At 28.4% G+C, this 16,069-nt stretch overlaps 1 protein-coding gene across 1 annotated transcript in view; it reads left to right on the forward strand.

The window, feature by feature from the left end:
- The first annotated feature begins 538 nt into the window (after nucleotides 1-538).
- The window catches only part of LOC143191326 (5-hydroxytryptamine receptor), a 584,206-nt gene continuing 568,675 nt past the window's right edge, over nucleotides 539-16,069 (forward strand). Inside the window, exon 1 of the mRNA XM_076396264.1 lies at nucleotides 539-660. The gene's annotated coding sequence lies outside the window, so the exon portion shown is untranslated. The remainder of the gene's footprint in view (nucleotides 661-16,069) is intronic.

The raw sequence follows: 16,069 nt of genomic DNA on the forward strand, positions 1-16,069 counted from the left end.
TGGAAGCCGCAAAAGTTATTTCTTCCACGAGAGACATATTACTCAACGTTCGTCTATTGTTCCGACAAATAAACTTCATTAAACGGAATATTGTTATCGCGGCCGACTCTAAAGAAACCCCGATGGGCGACGATTAATCAAACAAGGTCGAATAGGAATTTCGTTATTAAACTTCGGCCGATTCGATTCCGCCGGCCCCGGCCCGGCCAAGGCGAGCGAAACAAAATAATTCCGCTCCCGCGAAAAGTTCATTACACATGTCACGGCCGTCAAAACTTAATTACCTTTCGCGGTGCATGCATCTCCGTGCGTCGCGGATGCTGGGTAGGGCCGTCGCCAGAGCGCGCTTGCGTTGCCTCTTATCTTCTGCCCGTTCGGCGACTGCTAGCTTTCAGTTGTTTTTAGCATTCCTGACGGACTTCGGGACTTCCCTGTGTGCTTGCGGGAGCGTCGTTATGAACGGCGGTTCAACGCGGACGCGCTGACTGACGAACTTCGCGACTACTCTCTCATAAACTGTGTTTGGATTTCTCGCTCGATCTTTTTTCTCCTCTTTTGTTTGTTTCTCTGAACTCGTATGATAACTGTTTGGTTTCGGTTATTGGGATGACTGTTGCGGTATGGTTATTGTGCGGAAATATGTGCGAGAATGCTACTTAGGTAAGTTTAAATATATTCGCTCGCATTAAGAGTTTTTTTATAAAAGAAAATGTGTATCGTCTACTGATAAATTATGACAAAAATTTTAATATTGCCAAAAATTTTATTACATAGAGATAAAAAGTTTGTTTGAAATTCACAACCGAAAATTAATAACTTTTCAAAATAAACTTTTTAATTTAGTACTAGAATGTTAGTTAATTAGTGTTGCATGTAAAAAATTACTTCGTTTATAATATTTGCTTTATTGAATAAATATAAATTGTTTAACAGCAGATAGTGATTATTTAGGTTTGACATAAATGTATATAATAAAAGCTGTTTATTTAAATTTATAAAATAAAAAATTTTGTTAAATTGGAATATATGAGGTAAAAATGTACTAATGCAATATTAAAAATGTATAATATGTAAATGTTACCTAGTGTACGTATAACATTAGACTTATAAAATATTAGTTGATTGAATTCAGTTGAATCATCGACTAATAATTATTTTTTTAAATAAATATTGAAATATAAAGAATATTATTCATGAGTAGCACTTTAATCGAAGAGAACATTATATATTTCCGCCGATTTAAAATTGTAAAAAATATGTATAATAATATAGAGTAGGGGAATCATTTTAAGAAAATATATGTAAAAATTGAATAAGTATAATTCAATTTAGATACAAATTCTAGATAATTATGGTTGCAAAAATGTTATATTATTTGAAAATATTATATATAATTTATTTAAAGTTTTAGATCTAAGAATTAAACTTAATTAATATTTGATGGATGTTGTCCTACTGGTGCAGTACATACATATTTAAAATTCAGCGCACTTTTCACAAATAACTATATTAGATCAAAATGTTTTTGTCTATTCTACCTTTGATAGCTCCACTTATGTCGAACCCTTGTGACTTTCTTGATGTTAGTTTTAACTGATCCTTGGATCTTTGTGGATGTCAATGCTGTGGAGAAATTTTTTAATAATTTGGATCATGCTAATAATAGAAGCACCTTGCTGAAAGCTAAAAATCTAAGTTGATATTTTTTACTTCTTCCAATATAATTATAACGAATTGGGACAATATATACGTTTAATATGTTTTGTTTATTTCTCTGAGCTCGTTAGATTACTGTCTGGTTTCGGTTGTTGGGATAACTGTTGCGGTATGGTTATTGTGAAGAAATGTGTGCGAGAATGGTACTTCGATATGTTTAACGTTATTTGCTTTTACTAAATTGTTTCATATACAGACAAATTATGACAACAATTTTAATATCACCAAAAGGTTGTTTGAAATACATAATCGAAAATTAACCAATTCTTCAAAATAAACTGTTTATTATAATGAAGATAATAGATATTATAGCTAAAAAACTACTTTCCTTAAACATATTTGTTATTAAATAAAGATACTTTTTAATAAGAGAAATCAACAATACGTAATTTAATAATTAATACATATTAAACTAACTATTTAGTTTAATAGTAATTAAAAAAATATTTAAAAAATGTTAAATAATTAAACTAAAATTGAAATATAGGTGATACAAATATGATATTAAAAATATATAATTTGTAAAAGATACATAGTGTGTTTCCTGTGTAATATATTATATTATTAATAAAATTGTTATAACAAAATCTGAGCTGTTAACTAATAATTTTTACTAAATACTGAACGCTAATGAATATTAATTATATATTGAATTAATTTTAGACATATTCTAGGTGATTATATGGTTAATAAATATTATATAGTTTGATATATTAAATGATTATTTCAATATTTCTTATGTAATATATTATTTGATTATTGACATTCGTTGACATCGTTAGTAGAGAAATTCTTATTTTAAACACTCTTTTTAATCCAATTATTTTTTTGGAGCAAAATGATCACATACTAAATCTAGTTATACATTACGACTACCTAGCAATTTTTTATTGTTTATAGTAAGTCTAGATCTCAGATCTAAACTCAATTAATATCTGATGGATGTATTGTGATTGATAAGTTAAAAGAGTTTTGTCTTTTCAGCTTTCGGGTAGGTTCACTGTTGTCGAGTAGTTGTGACGTTCTTGATGCTATTTTACAAATATTATTATTTCTTCACTGATCATTATTTAATTGAACATTGGACCTTTATAGATGTCCTCCTTTGTAATTTGTCATGGGTTTTAATAATGCTTTCCTTTTCCAAAACATAAATGGATATATTTTTTCATTCACATTGGATAATATGATCTTCTTTAATATGGAAATTAATTAATATGACCTTAATAATATTAAGTATATACATTTCCGGTTGTCGAAACATACTGTGAGAATGCTACTTAGGTAGGTTCAAATTTATTTACTCGTAATATTTTTTTATAAAAGGAAATGGCTATCGGGTACTGATAAATTATGACAAAACTTTCACTAAATCACCAAAAATTTTATTACATAGAAACAAAAATGTATTTGAAATACATAACTGAAAATTGGTTGTTTTTTAAAATAAAGTTTCTAATTTCACCTTACAATAAAGTTAATTGATGTTACGGCTAAAAAAATCTCTTCGTTTACAAAATGTGAGTTATATTAATTTAAACTGTTTAATAGACAAAATCAACAATACGAAATTTAATAACTAATATATATATTTACCTTAATAATTTGAATTAGCTGTTACATTAAACATTGTTATATTTCATTATCAGTGATTATTAAAAAATTACAAAATTATATATATTTAAAGCTATTTAAATTTAGTAAATTAAATTTATAATCTGAAAATATTTCAAATAGGTTTCTAATATGAAAAAACACAATATATATACTTAATAAAATATTTATTTTGTATATTATGTAAAATTGGGTATATAATGTTTTTAGTCGAAGTAAGTATTATACGTTTTCACCGATTTAAAACTACATGAAAAATATTAGAGTATAGAATAATTATTGTGTGAAATTTTATGTTAACCACTTGATAAGTAACATTTATTTTAGACAAAAACTCTAGATGGTTACCTTGTTAGAGAAATATTATATTATTTGTACAAATTTGGGTCATAATTTAAGTAAAGGCTTCAGTAAATGAAATATTTTGTAGGCAGTATTTTTATACAACAGTTTACATTATCAATATAATATTGATTGATTTGATATGCTTTAGTAATAATTTTATTAATCAATAATAATTCTGATATTGACTTATAAACATACTTTAAAAATAATGGTACAAAAATGTATAACATAGAGCCAATATTACATTTATAACGATATTTTTTAAGTTTGAAACTTTATTTTATATAATATAATTTCACGAGTACAAACTAGTTTTGTATCTTTTCCCCAATACATACATTAAAACTATCATCATATATAAAATTATATAATCATAGCTAATATAAGTTTATATTGTCTTATAGGATATAATTTATAAAATTTATGTAGTTACTTTGTAATATACTGCATATTTGAATTGTTTGCATTGCACTTTAAATTTTATTTAATTTGCTATATAAAATTAACTATAAAAACACCACTAGGTATTATTAAAGTTTATCAGTTTTTAGCCACATCCATATCGGTATATTTCGTAGAGAATAATTCCACTTCCAAAGATATAAAATGTGGATAAGAAGTATTATTGTTTTTTAAAGGGTAATAAAATTTAAGATAGCAGATCCAGTCCTAAAAGACTTTGCTAACCCGTAAACCATTCTGGATAAAACGATAAAATAACTGGTGTACCGCCTGTTCTCGGGACTTAAATTAGACATTTATCAGGTGCTTAGGATTCGACAAAGGAAATTCCTTCGGTTAAGAAGCGGAAAGTATTTTGAAAATTACGCTGTCAAAGAATCGCGGCTTTATTTTGATGTGAATCAGTAATATGAAAATATAGAATTTTCTGTACCTCTGATCCTAGCATATGCTTCATATTTTATTAATATTTTTTGTAACTTAGTTTTTAGATTACTCAGATGGTAATATAACTAATTGCTTTGTCTATTGAAATTCTTTATAAATTTCATTTAATATAATTAATGCATAATAATAATAATCTGAGACTTCGAAATATGAAGAATAACATTTCGATTCAATGCATATGTACCAATATTATCAGACTTCGAAACAATTGAATGATTTTCAATTTTTCTTTGTATTTTTGACGTTTTCCTCTCACTACACGATTCGACAAGATATCACGGTTTATTTCTCTTGAGTCTGCTTTCTGTATAACAGTTGGAATGCGAAGAGGTCTCGGTGTAAATAATTGTTCCTATTGTATCTGGTTACAATACTTTTCAGCATTTTAGTATTAGTAGTGCATAACTAAATTCCATAGATCTATATATATTTTAGTATCTGCGTGTACAGCAGCAACTTATTATATACGTATAGTGTAGATTTTCTTCCTAATAAGCTCTGATTTTATTTTGTAATTAATAGTTTAATTCGAGTTGTTTTTTTTTTTCTTTTTGATATACTCCATTCAATGAAATTTTGCGAAGAACAAATACTCTACGAAAATTATTATGTTATCGCATTGATGAATTTGAAGAAGAGCTCGTCTATATTATAAATGGCGAACCTATAATAATATTAACCTTAATAATTTTTCCGAAATTTATTATTTTTTATATAAAAATATTTAGTGGAGATATGATAGTCCAACAAAAATCTTAAGCATTTTTCTGATTTTGAAAATATCTATATGATACTGTTATTTCTTGTACTGATCATAAAGCTTCAAGTTTAATTCATTTATATTCAAGCATTCAAGCAAGAAGGAATTCGCATTCATTTTCAACAATTCGACTAATTTTTTCCTTAATTTAACTTAGATAATAAGATTTCTTCCAAATAATCAACATGTTGCCACTACTTAATTAAAGAACATTAATACGTATAAGTAAACCATCACACGTATAGTTGACGTCGATGTCTAGAATAATCGTCGTATTACCAACGTCGTAAAAATATAAAACGTTGAAATTACACTACAGTTGATAAATATCTCCATGTGATTATTATATATTTGTGATTTATTTTTCTTTGCTCTTTGTTCCCAAGGATTAACATTTTCCGAAAATATTTTAAAGTCTCTTTTTTACCAACGAGAGTATATCTGGACTGGACCTATAGTTTACCGAGGGGTCCTCGGCATTAAGCCTACCGACTGGCCAAGACAAACATAAAGTACATCCATGCCTCAGCAAGATTCGAACCCGCAACTATCGCAACAGTAAGAAGACTGCCCTGTGAACCTTGACCACTGCACCAACGAAGCCGGTTATTATTTAAAGTGCTTAGAAAAGTATAACCATTTCATTGCTGATCTTGTGCCTGTAATGCTGAGGAGGTAATAAAAGGACTATGATAAAAACAAATCACAATTACGTTGACAAGGACAATGAACTGTAGTTATAATCTTGTGAAAACAGGCAAATTGACATAATGTGATATAAATATTAATTTATTCTATTTGAATTATCTTTGCTTTGCAATAATTTCCTTCCGGCTTCAGCATATGATTTATCGGATTAAAACTTCTCTGAGCAGTACCAGAACGAAAGCCTTTTATGTGCGAACTTAGTTTTTAAGGTTTTAAAAGCTTTAACAATAACAACAAACTTTTCTGTCCCCTTTGCGCCATACGTTACATGATTAAACTTCTGAAATGAAGATATATTAAAAAGTGTGTGTAGCAGCTGTATAGAATATCGCGGCAAACTCCCTCTTTATATGAAAACATATTCTCCTTAAACCTTATTATGGTATGGAATTTTCTTTAGAAAATCTGCGTTATCCAATTTTTGCTTGTTGAAATATTTATGTTCAATTTTAAACCTGTTATCGGTGGTTTCTTATAGGATTAGAATGTGTACAACAGCAAGTGTTATATTGGCGTGGCCTATTATATAATCTTTATCAATTGAGTTATGAGGATATTTATTTTACAATTTCATGCAAACAAATCTTCTGGATTATATTCGTATATTGAAATAAAAATTAATTCCTGTATTCGTAAATTCGTATATTCATATTTTTTGTGTAGAATTTTACCAGCTATTGTACATTAAATATATTACGTATAATTTGAGCGATTTAATAGGATCGATCCTGATGAAGCTGAGAGGTGAAAAGTTGAAGGATATGTTTTCCATTGGTGGCCAACAACTTTTTTGGTGCAGTGGTTTACTCGATTTACTTTATTCACTGCAATTTGAAAAACGTGGTTTATTGACTTATTTTAATTTTCGAGGAATGAATTCCGAGTCCTTATAAGTACGAGTAAGTAAGGAGATATACGGAATGACCGACAGGAATGAAAAACCTCCATTGTCAATCAGAATTGTTTCATGAATTCTCTTTGTCAAATTTATGAAAAGACATTCGGTGTATCTCAAATGCAAGATATTGCAGCCTGAATATGGTTTACGTATATTGCTGTAATAATTCTTGATATTTAGTATGTTGATAAGATATAGTTTTCTGAATAACATATACGTTTTCGCTTTGTAAATTTGACGCCAGAGTATACAAGAAGGAATTTCAAAAATAATTTTATTAAGGAATAATATTGTATTACGGTATAAAAGCTGTGTTTTTTTTATTATTCCCTTTTTTTTAAGATACCACTTTGACACTAACTTTTGAATTATTTTTTAACTAAGAACCTGACACTATATGGAGCATTAAACTTTTTCACGTATGTGTGTTATGGATTTAGGATGTACAGAGTAGCTGGGTACCGTCGTATCGTAAATTTTATTACTCTGGTGACACGCATGTTTTCGTGACATTTTACAGCTTATAATATTCTTTGAGGTTACAATAAAATAGTATAATTTAGAGAGATAAGTGAAATAATGTTAATATTTTCATGTTTCATATGGTATTATGTAAGTTTTTAGAAAGAATGAAGCATTTTTAGAAGAATTTCTTTATTATTACAATTCATAATATACATCAGTTAAAATGGTTTAAGTGTGTTTATTAAATGCTTGTATAAATAATAAAAGTGCGCAAATTAAACTGAGAAATAATTTCATTTTGGTATATTACCTTCATATAAACTAAAATAGCAGTTAATATTATGGTACATCATTCAAATTTAGCGAAAAACTAGATGACCCAGTGAATACAAATTTTCTTAGGCAATAAGACTAGGTGCTCACCAATAGGTGTTTGTACGGTTTGATGGCAAAGTTGTTGCTGTCAGATATTAATCTGATGAAGAAATCATTGTAGTTTTAGACAATAATGCGCTTCACTGTTGCACTGTGAGCACAACGTCTATCAGTTTACGCATCTGGGTTAATAATAAAATACATTTTTAAGAAAACCCTTCTGCTTTTTCCCCAACCCATTTGATCTCATGACTAAAAGGGATGTAATATTCGAGTTATATATTTTGGAAACTAGATAATTGATTTCTAAAAATAGAATGTGGGCTTTGCGAATTGTATTACATTGTATAAACTAATTAACATCGCTGCGTACACACAGTAATGTTTGAATAGGTTAGTGTTTGTTCGACAATTGTGTTCATGTCATCTTGTTGTCTTTCAGGCTTCGCCCGTCTACGTTTTGCATATACAAACCGTTTTCGATTTACAAACAAACAATTTGTTTTTAATAGAGCCTACGTTATATTACGGCTCTATTAGTTAAAATTATTTAATTAATTAAAAAGATTTAGATATTATTAAAAACATATGAACTACTATGTTATCAAAAGTTTGAAAACAAAGTAATTAAAAAAAAACAATACAGTTCATAAATTACGACATATTAGAGTGGAATTATTATTACGAATAGATTTTTCTTTAAATTAAATAAAAATTGTTATTTTTATTAACTAATTTACAGGGGATTGACAAACTAAGATGAACACCTGACAGATATGCTTTTTTTGTTTATTAATAAGTAGTGTTGAGAACGATCGATTGAAATTGAATATCGACTGTTTAGCAATTAACTACTTTTCACTATCAACTGTTTCAGTCGCTATTTTTGGTTCGACTAATTTTACTACTTTTTACTAGTGACTGTTTCAGTCGCTATTTTCGGTCCGACTGATTTTGTTATTATTTATTATCGACTGTTTTAATGGTGTACTTTTAGTTAATATATTTGGTTCTACTAGTTTCATTCGACTGATATTTAACGTTTTGGCTCTGTCGTCCTAGCCGCGACTGTGACAAATATGTACCCAATACATAGATTTATATGTAATATATGTAATTTTATTAAATTTTAAATAGTTTGATTGTAAATAGTAATATATTATATATTAATATAGCAGCATTCTGGAAGGGTATTCTTAATGTAATAGGTTAAAAATATTAAAATTTGAATGATAAATGGTAAAATACTTTTGACAGTCTTTATGGCAATATGGTATTATTTCGATTAGCCTCTCGATTTTTGTTAAAAATATTCCTCTTCAATAATAAATAAAGCATTTAGTTTATTTAAAAAGGCTCTAGTAGTTATTCTGTATGGATTTATCAACGTACATTATTATTAATCGTACATTTAAAAAAATGCGTATTTAAAAGGCTATATTATATTCAATATCATGGTGGTAAAAACTCCAATACAAACATGTTCATTTAATGATTTAGTGCAGTATTTTACATATTCCTCAACATTTTAGCTAATCTAAGAAGTTCAATACGATATAAAATACAGCAATTTTATGTTTTTCTTTGTGAATTGTTGACATCATTATTTACAAAACTGCGATAATAATTTCATTATATTTTATATTTCATACATATGTAATTAAATCACAAACAAATATCAAAAAACTAATTTAAAACAAGTGACATTATTAATTTACCAATTTCAAATGTATCGTTTCTTTCATTTAGAACACTTTCTATATTGGCTACACTCATCAATTTGTCTAGAGTAGGAAAAGAGCTCGTTAGATATAGCGTGCTACTTATCTTCTTCAAATTTCTGAATCTTTTCATGGACAATATTTTTAGACATTTGCTTTTTCAATTCAACTGTTTTAAAGTCTTATTATTATTTAACGTAGGTTTTATCTAGGCCTCTAAACCTATTCCCATTTGTATCTTATAGAGTCTGGAAACTAAAACTAAAAAAACCTAATTTATCTAAACTTAATTCACTTTTTGCCTATTTTAATAAATAAGTAAATATCTTATTAACCTTCATCCAGCATTGAAAATATAACATATAGTTAATTAATTTTCTTTATTCTTCTTTTCTAAGTAATATGTAATATCAAATTTATGCCAAATTTTAATGTTAATTAGTCAAAGCTGATATTGATGTTATCTACTGTGCTGATTAAGGGATATACACGTGTTATTAACTATATTTGCAGCTAATATATCTACAGGAATATCACTATTGGAATAGTTATATTAATCTAAATATCCAATTTAGTGTAATTAATAATCGATAACGTTTTTGAAGGGGGACCGCTTTTAATTTAAACGAACATAATCTGGGGAATCCATCGAGAATTCGTTTTAACGAGTTTTCAGGGAATCCAGATATTAAACCAGGGACGTATTATGCGTGAAACTTAGGAATTAGTTTGTTTTTAGTGGGCGACACTGGGTTCGAACCTGCAGTATATTGTAGTCTAGCATTAATAGTGTTATTTAATTCAATTCTTCAGCAATTTAATGAATGGGTCATGTCTTAAAATTGATCATAGGTACACAAAGATAGACGGACTTGTTAATTAACAAATAACAAATGTGACTTAATCCATGCTATATCGAATAGTTACCCAAGTGTTGTTACCCAAGCAATTAAAATCATTGGCAAGCAATAGTAAAGATAACAAGATTATAGTGTTTATAATTTCTAGTGACTAATATTATTGTTCTCTACAGTGACTTAAAACTAGATATTTAAAAAGTTATCTAGTAATTATTAACAATACACTTTGTTAAATTAAGGACTTATTATTAAATTAAATTACCAAGGAAGACCCATTGGTCCTTGCTTAGTTTCTAATGAAATAAATTAAAATAACCCTTAGTAACACTCCTCAGTATTTTTACTATATAGCACACTTCACGACAAAGCTACATAAGATCATAAGTTTGGTTTCCTTGAGACTGCCTCTTAGTTCAGTGTTTCCAGGAACTGCAGTACTGCAGTATGAGCATGGGAACGAAGTCTTTCATCGTGCATTTGCTGGTCTCTTAATTTCTTCTATGACAATTGCTGTCCAAACGTTTCCGTTTAATATTTTATTTAATATATATATTAATTTTCTGTATAATTTTTATTATATCATCCACAATATTTCTCAGGACCGGATTCTGAAGTACTTGTCTTATGGTGATATTGCTTCTCACAGGACATCCTCATAAGTAGCATTGGGAACTATAGACTGAAAACAGTCGAAACAGTGGATAGTCGCAAGACAGTCGATAGTCAAAAAATTATCACAGAAAAAAATGCACGGTTCGACTGTTTTATTCAACTCGTGACGTCAGACGAAGATGTACAAGCCCTTTCCTGTATAAATTGTGAAAGAAGAAACGGCGGACATAATTTCTTGGAGCAGCTAAGTTTATTTGTGCTGATATATTCCAACGGTAGTATAAGCGAGATGTACATATTCCATCACGTTCTAACTCTTAAAATGAAAATAAAAAATAATTACTGAATACTATTAACATGAAATTAATAATTTCATTTTAAGCGAAGTAGAATAACTTTTATATTTGAATGTTCTGTGGATCTGTATAAAGGAATAGAATTTTTCTATAAAATGGAATAATAGCCCACAAAGGTTTTATCATATTTTTATATGTTAAATGCTATTTCCCAATAATATACTATAATAAATATAGACAATACAATAGAATTTATAAAGAATCTAGAATAATAAAAGAAAAACTAATTCATGTCATAACTAAAAATGATCGCCCAATAACTACTAGAGCTTTTTTAAATAAAGTAAATGCTTTATTTATTATTCAACGGAAATATTTTTTAACAAAAATCGAGATAATAATCCAAATATTAACTATTATTGCCATAAAGACAGTCAAAAGTATATTACTATTTATCATTCACAATTTTAATATTTTTACCCTATTACATTAACAATCTTAAAAAATATGGTTCCAAAATGCTGCTATTTTAATATATAATATATTGTTATTTACAAACAAACTACAAAAAAAATCATGAAACTATATGTATAAATATATGTTACGTATAAAACTATGTAAGCATAAAGTGGGTATATTTTTGTCAAAGTTGCGGCTAGGACGACAGAGACGACAGAGATAGTAAATAGTAATAAAATCAGTCGGACCGAAATTAGGGACTGAAACAGTCATTGTTAAAAAGTAGTAAAATCAGTCAATTCAAAAATAGCAACTGAAACAGTCGATAGTAGAAAGTAGTCAATTACTAAACAGTCGATAATCGATTTCAGTCGATAGTTCCCAACACTACTCAAAATCTACAGGTCCATGTAGGTTTCAATATTTCCTTGTACAGCAGCAACTTATTATGTATAGCCAATTTAAATTTTCTTCCAAATTTCTTATCTAGGCTATGTCCCTGACTCAGTTTCATTTTAACATTGCTATTATTCATATTGGTCTCTTACATTCAATAAGAAGATACTATCAGTTATGTAGTAACTTTATTAAATTTTATTTAAAATGTCATGAGTAATATCAAACATTTGCCAACTTTCTTCTTTCATTTGTTAGAATTTTGATCCAAGTAAGCTCTGTTTATGGAGAATTATATTTATAACAAAAATAAGTCTTTTGATTGCTTTAAAAATCTCATTAATAATGAAATTTGAGTCTAAGCAAAAAAGAGATAATTTAACAAATATGCCAAATATTATTTTTATTTATATATTAATTTTAATTAGTATTTTTAATAGAATAGAAGAAAAACTTCGATATATTTTGGAACTAATAAATATTCATTACTTTAACATCATTTAATCGAACAAAACAATCTTTACATAAAGATTGTGTAAATTAACTGCGACTTAAAGGAACAAGAACTTTGAATATATAATGGATATGTAGGCTGTCAATTGATACAAAATGCAGTTTTACTGGAAAGTATACATTTTTAGCTTAAAATATATCATATTTTAGTAAAATTATTTAATAAAATTATTGCAAAAATCGGTGGAGAAAACGTTCAATAGAGTATTGTTATATTTAGTAACAATTTTGTTTTGTTGACTAAGAAAATTTTATGTGACTGCTCTATATTATATATATATATATATATACATATATATATATATATATATATATATATATATATATATATTTAGTATATATATATATATATATTTAGTATATATATATATATATATATATATATATATATATATATATATATATATATATTTAGTATATATATATATATATATATATATATATATATATATATATTATATTTTAGAACCCCCTTTTTACATATTAAAGTTTAGTTTGGATAGGACCTACTGTTTAATGTGGGCTTGGAACTACAATTTTCGGCATTAAGCCTTACCAAAGGGCGAGTGTTCAGTGTGGAGATGAGATCATCCAAGAAGACATCCAGTCTTACACAGCCTAGTTACTAGCGTGACTGATATCATTTCCTTTGTTCGATTTTGCCTTAAAGACAATAATAATTATTAATAAATACAAACATACATCTACGACCATGTCCCAGTAGGATTCGAACCCACGACTGTTGCAATAGTAGGATGACCAACCTGTCGCCTGGACCACTGCACCAATAAAAATTACTGTTTTAAATTAATTAATATTTATAGAGACATTTGTGCGGTTATAATTTTATCTACCAATATAACTACTGCAACTAGAACAGCTCTATGTTGAAAATTGTTAAAAAATTATACATTTATAAAAATAATTAAATAGTTCTTATAATATTAAAAATCATGTAATTTAAATAAGAGAAAGAAAATTTTAAATGGACTTTTACTTTAGTAAGGTAGGACCAAATATTAGACCCCAGTATATATTGCGGAAGCTGTTTGTTCTTGCGGTTGACGGAAGCCGGGAGGGTGCGGTCTATTGTCAACGACCTGTTTAATATTGCAGTGTTGTTTAACGTTTTAATAATGCCAGCTTTGTCGGCCATTCGGGAAAAGGTGAACGTCAGGTTATTTCAAAAAGGCGACTTTTCGAAAGTTGACAAAGGAAAGGTGTGAACTTGAACTCGTTGGAAATTAATATAAACAATGGAGTTTTAATACATATTCAATATTAAACGTAGAAAATTTAAAGTAATTATTTTATATATATTGAAAAATCTCCAAAATAGCTTAAGCTATTTATTTTGTTCGCCTTGATGAATGCCGTCATTTTACGACTAAAAATTAATGAAGATAACTATGACGACGATCGATTTCTCATAGAAATTCGATGAGTCTGTATATTCTCCTGTTAAGGAATTTCTACAGTTTTGAAGCCCATACATAGATCTAATCTGGGTGCGGTCGAGGACAGTCATTTGGTATGTGATAGACTGAAGTAAGTGAATATATATACTAAAGATTGAGCAGGCAGGTTCCAAGTTATCAGGTGACCGTTTGGGAAACGACAGTGACACAATCTCAGTTTATTCAGAGCTACAGCATGATGATGAAGGGAAGGAATGGAAAACTTTTGATTTAATTCCAAAAACCTTATTATGGTTAGCCTCCTGGGTCCACGACACTGTCCTTGGTGAAACACGAATTGATTGGGATAAGGTCAGTCTGAATAAGGACATTTGTGATGGGAAAAAAAGAGAAGGCTGCCGATTTAGTCGTACTATCTGTGCGCTCATTCCCGCTATGTCAACGTGAGAACGTATCCACTCTAAACTTATCTTTTAGCGATTCATATAGAGGATACGGATGACTGACAGTAAGTCGGTGACCTGAGGATGGTTGAATTTCTGTTCTGGGTTATATTCGAGGGAATTTCAGAAATATATAAGAATTCTTTGAAAATTTTGTTTTGTATATTTAAGTTAAATTAAGCGAATAATTACATTATTGAGAAATATCTATTAAATATTCTAGATACATTGTTTTGCCAAAATGGCACTGGGGCAGGAAGTTTGACTAATTTTCGTTTATTTTGGCTTTAACATATAAGAAAATTTTTAATGAAAATAATTAAATCAAATCAAGAAACAAAAATAATGTTATCAAATATAATTTATTTTAAAGTTAGAATACATTTATTTAATGCATATATTATCGAAGGACTTCAACTACCTGTTAATTTTTCAGCCACAATAGTTTGTAGCAAAAGGTTGTTTTCTTATATCTTCCACACAACCTATGTAGTAGAGTTCTAAGCGTATTTTTTAAGTAATTTATAGATGCAGTTTATATAGGTGACCATATGTACCATTTTATATTTAGTTTTTGTTTTTTTCATTAAAACTAAATGTATATTCTGAACAGTTACATAGATAACAGGTCAATAGAAAAGTTCACGGCCTACCATAGTAAAACACATTTTTTTTTGGGCAAATTAGTTTTTTTATTCAACATAATTCTTTTCAAGTGTGATACACTGATTATAGCGACAGTCCAACTTTTCGATAACATTTTTGTAGTACTATTTGTCCTTTGCTTTAAAATGGGCCTCAGTTTCGGTGATCACCTCTTCATTCGATGAAAATTTCTTCCCAGCGAGCATTCTTTTGAGATCTGAGAACATGAAGTAGTCGTTGGGGGCCAGATCTAGAGAATGCGTTGGATAAGGAAGCGATTCGAAGCCCAATTCATGGATTTTTGCCATCGTTTCCACCGATTTGTCAAACGTCAAACGAAATTGTCTTGGTGAAACAGCACTTTATTTTTCTTCAAATGCGGTTCTTTTTTGCCGATTTCGTCCATCAAACGGTCCAATAACGCTGCTTTTTCAGGCTTACTTCTAAAAAAACAAATTACATAATACACAAATAGTTAATTTATGCATACCGACTCACAATTTGAAATAGCTTTTCCTACAAGACCTGTATATTCCAGAGATCTCTGAACATTCTTTTCAGATCAACAGTTTCCTCTCAACTAATTTTATTAAGCTATTGTATGTATTGTATCCAGAACACAACATTTAAATAATGGAATTGAAAATTATCTTGTTCTTCTTCGAAGTAACTCTTTAGAGACTCTGTTTCTCACTCTGACTATTTAATGACTTTGGCATTTCTGTTCTGAGTAATCACATATATCAAGCAGTGATTTGAAATGAATTAAAACAAGAAAAGCGCCAAGGTCCCTTTCACTCCTTTATAGCGTCTAATTATTATCTAAATGTTTAACTTCAATTTCTCTGATGTTATATTATTACATTATTAGTTTTACTATGTTTTATTCAACTTTCTGAATATTAAGTCATATAAA

Source organism: Rhynchophorus ferrugineus, unplaced genomic scaffold (genome assembly GCF_030347505.1).
Source record: "Rhynchophorus ferrugineus isolate W39M unplaced genomic scaffold, kcgeb_rfMv2 rfM2, whole genome shotgun sequence".
Lineage (NCBI taxonomy): Eukaryota > Metazoa > Arthropoda > Insecta > Coleoptera > Curculionidae > Rhynchophorus > Rhynchophorus ferrugineus.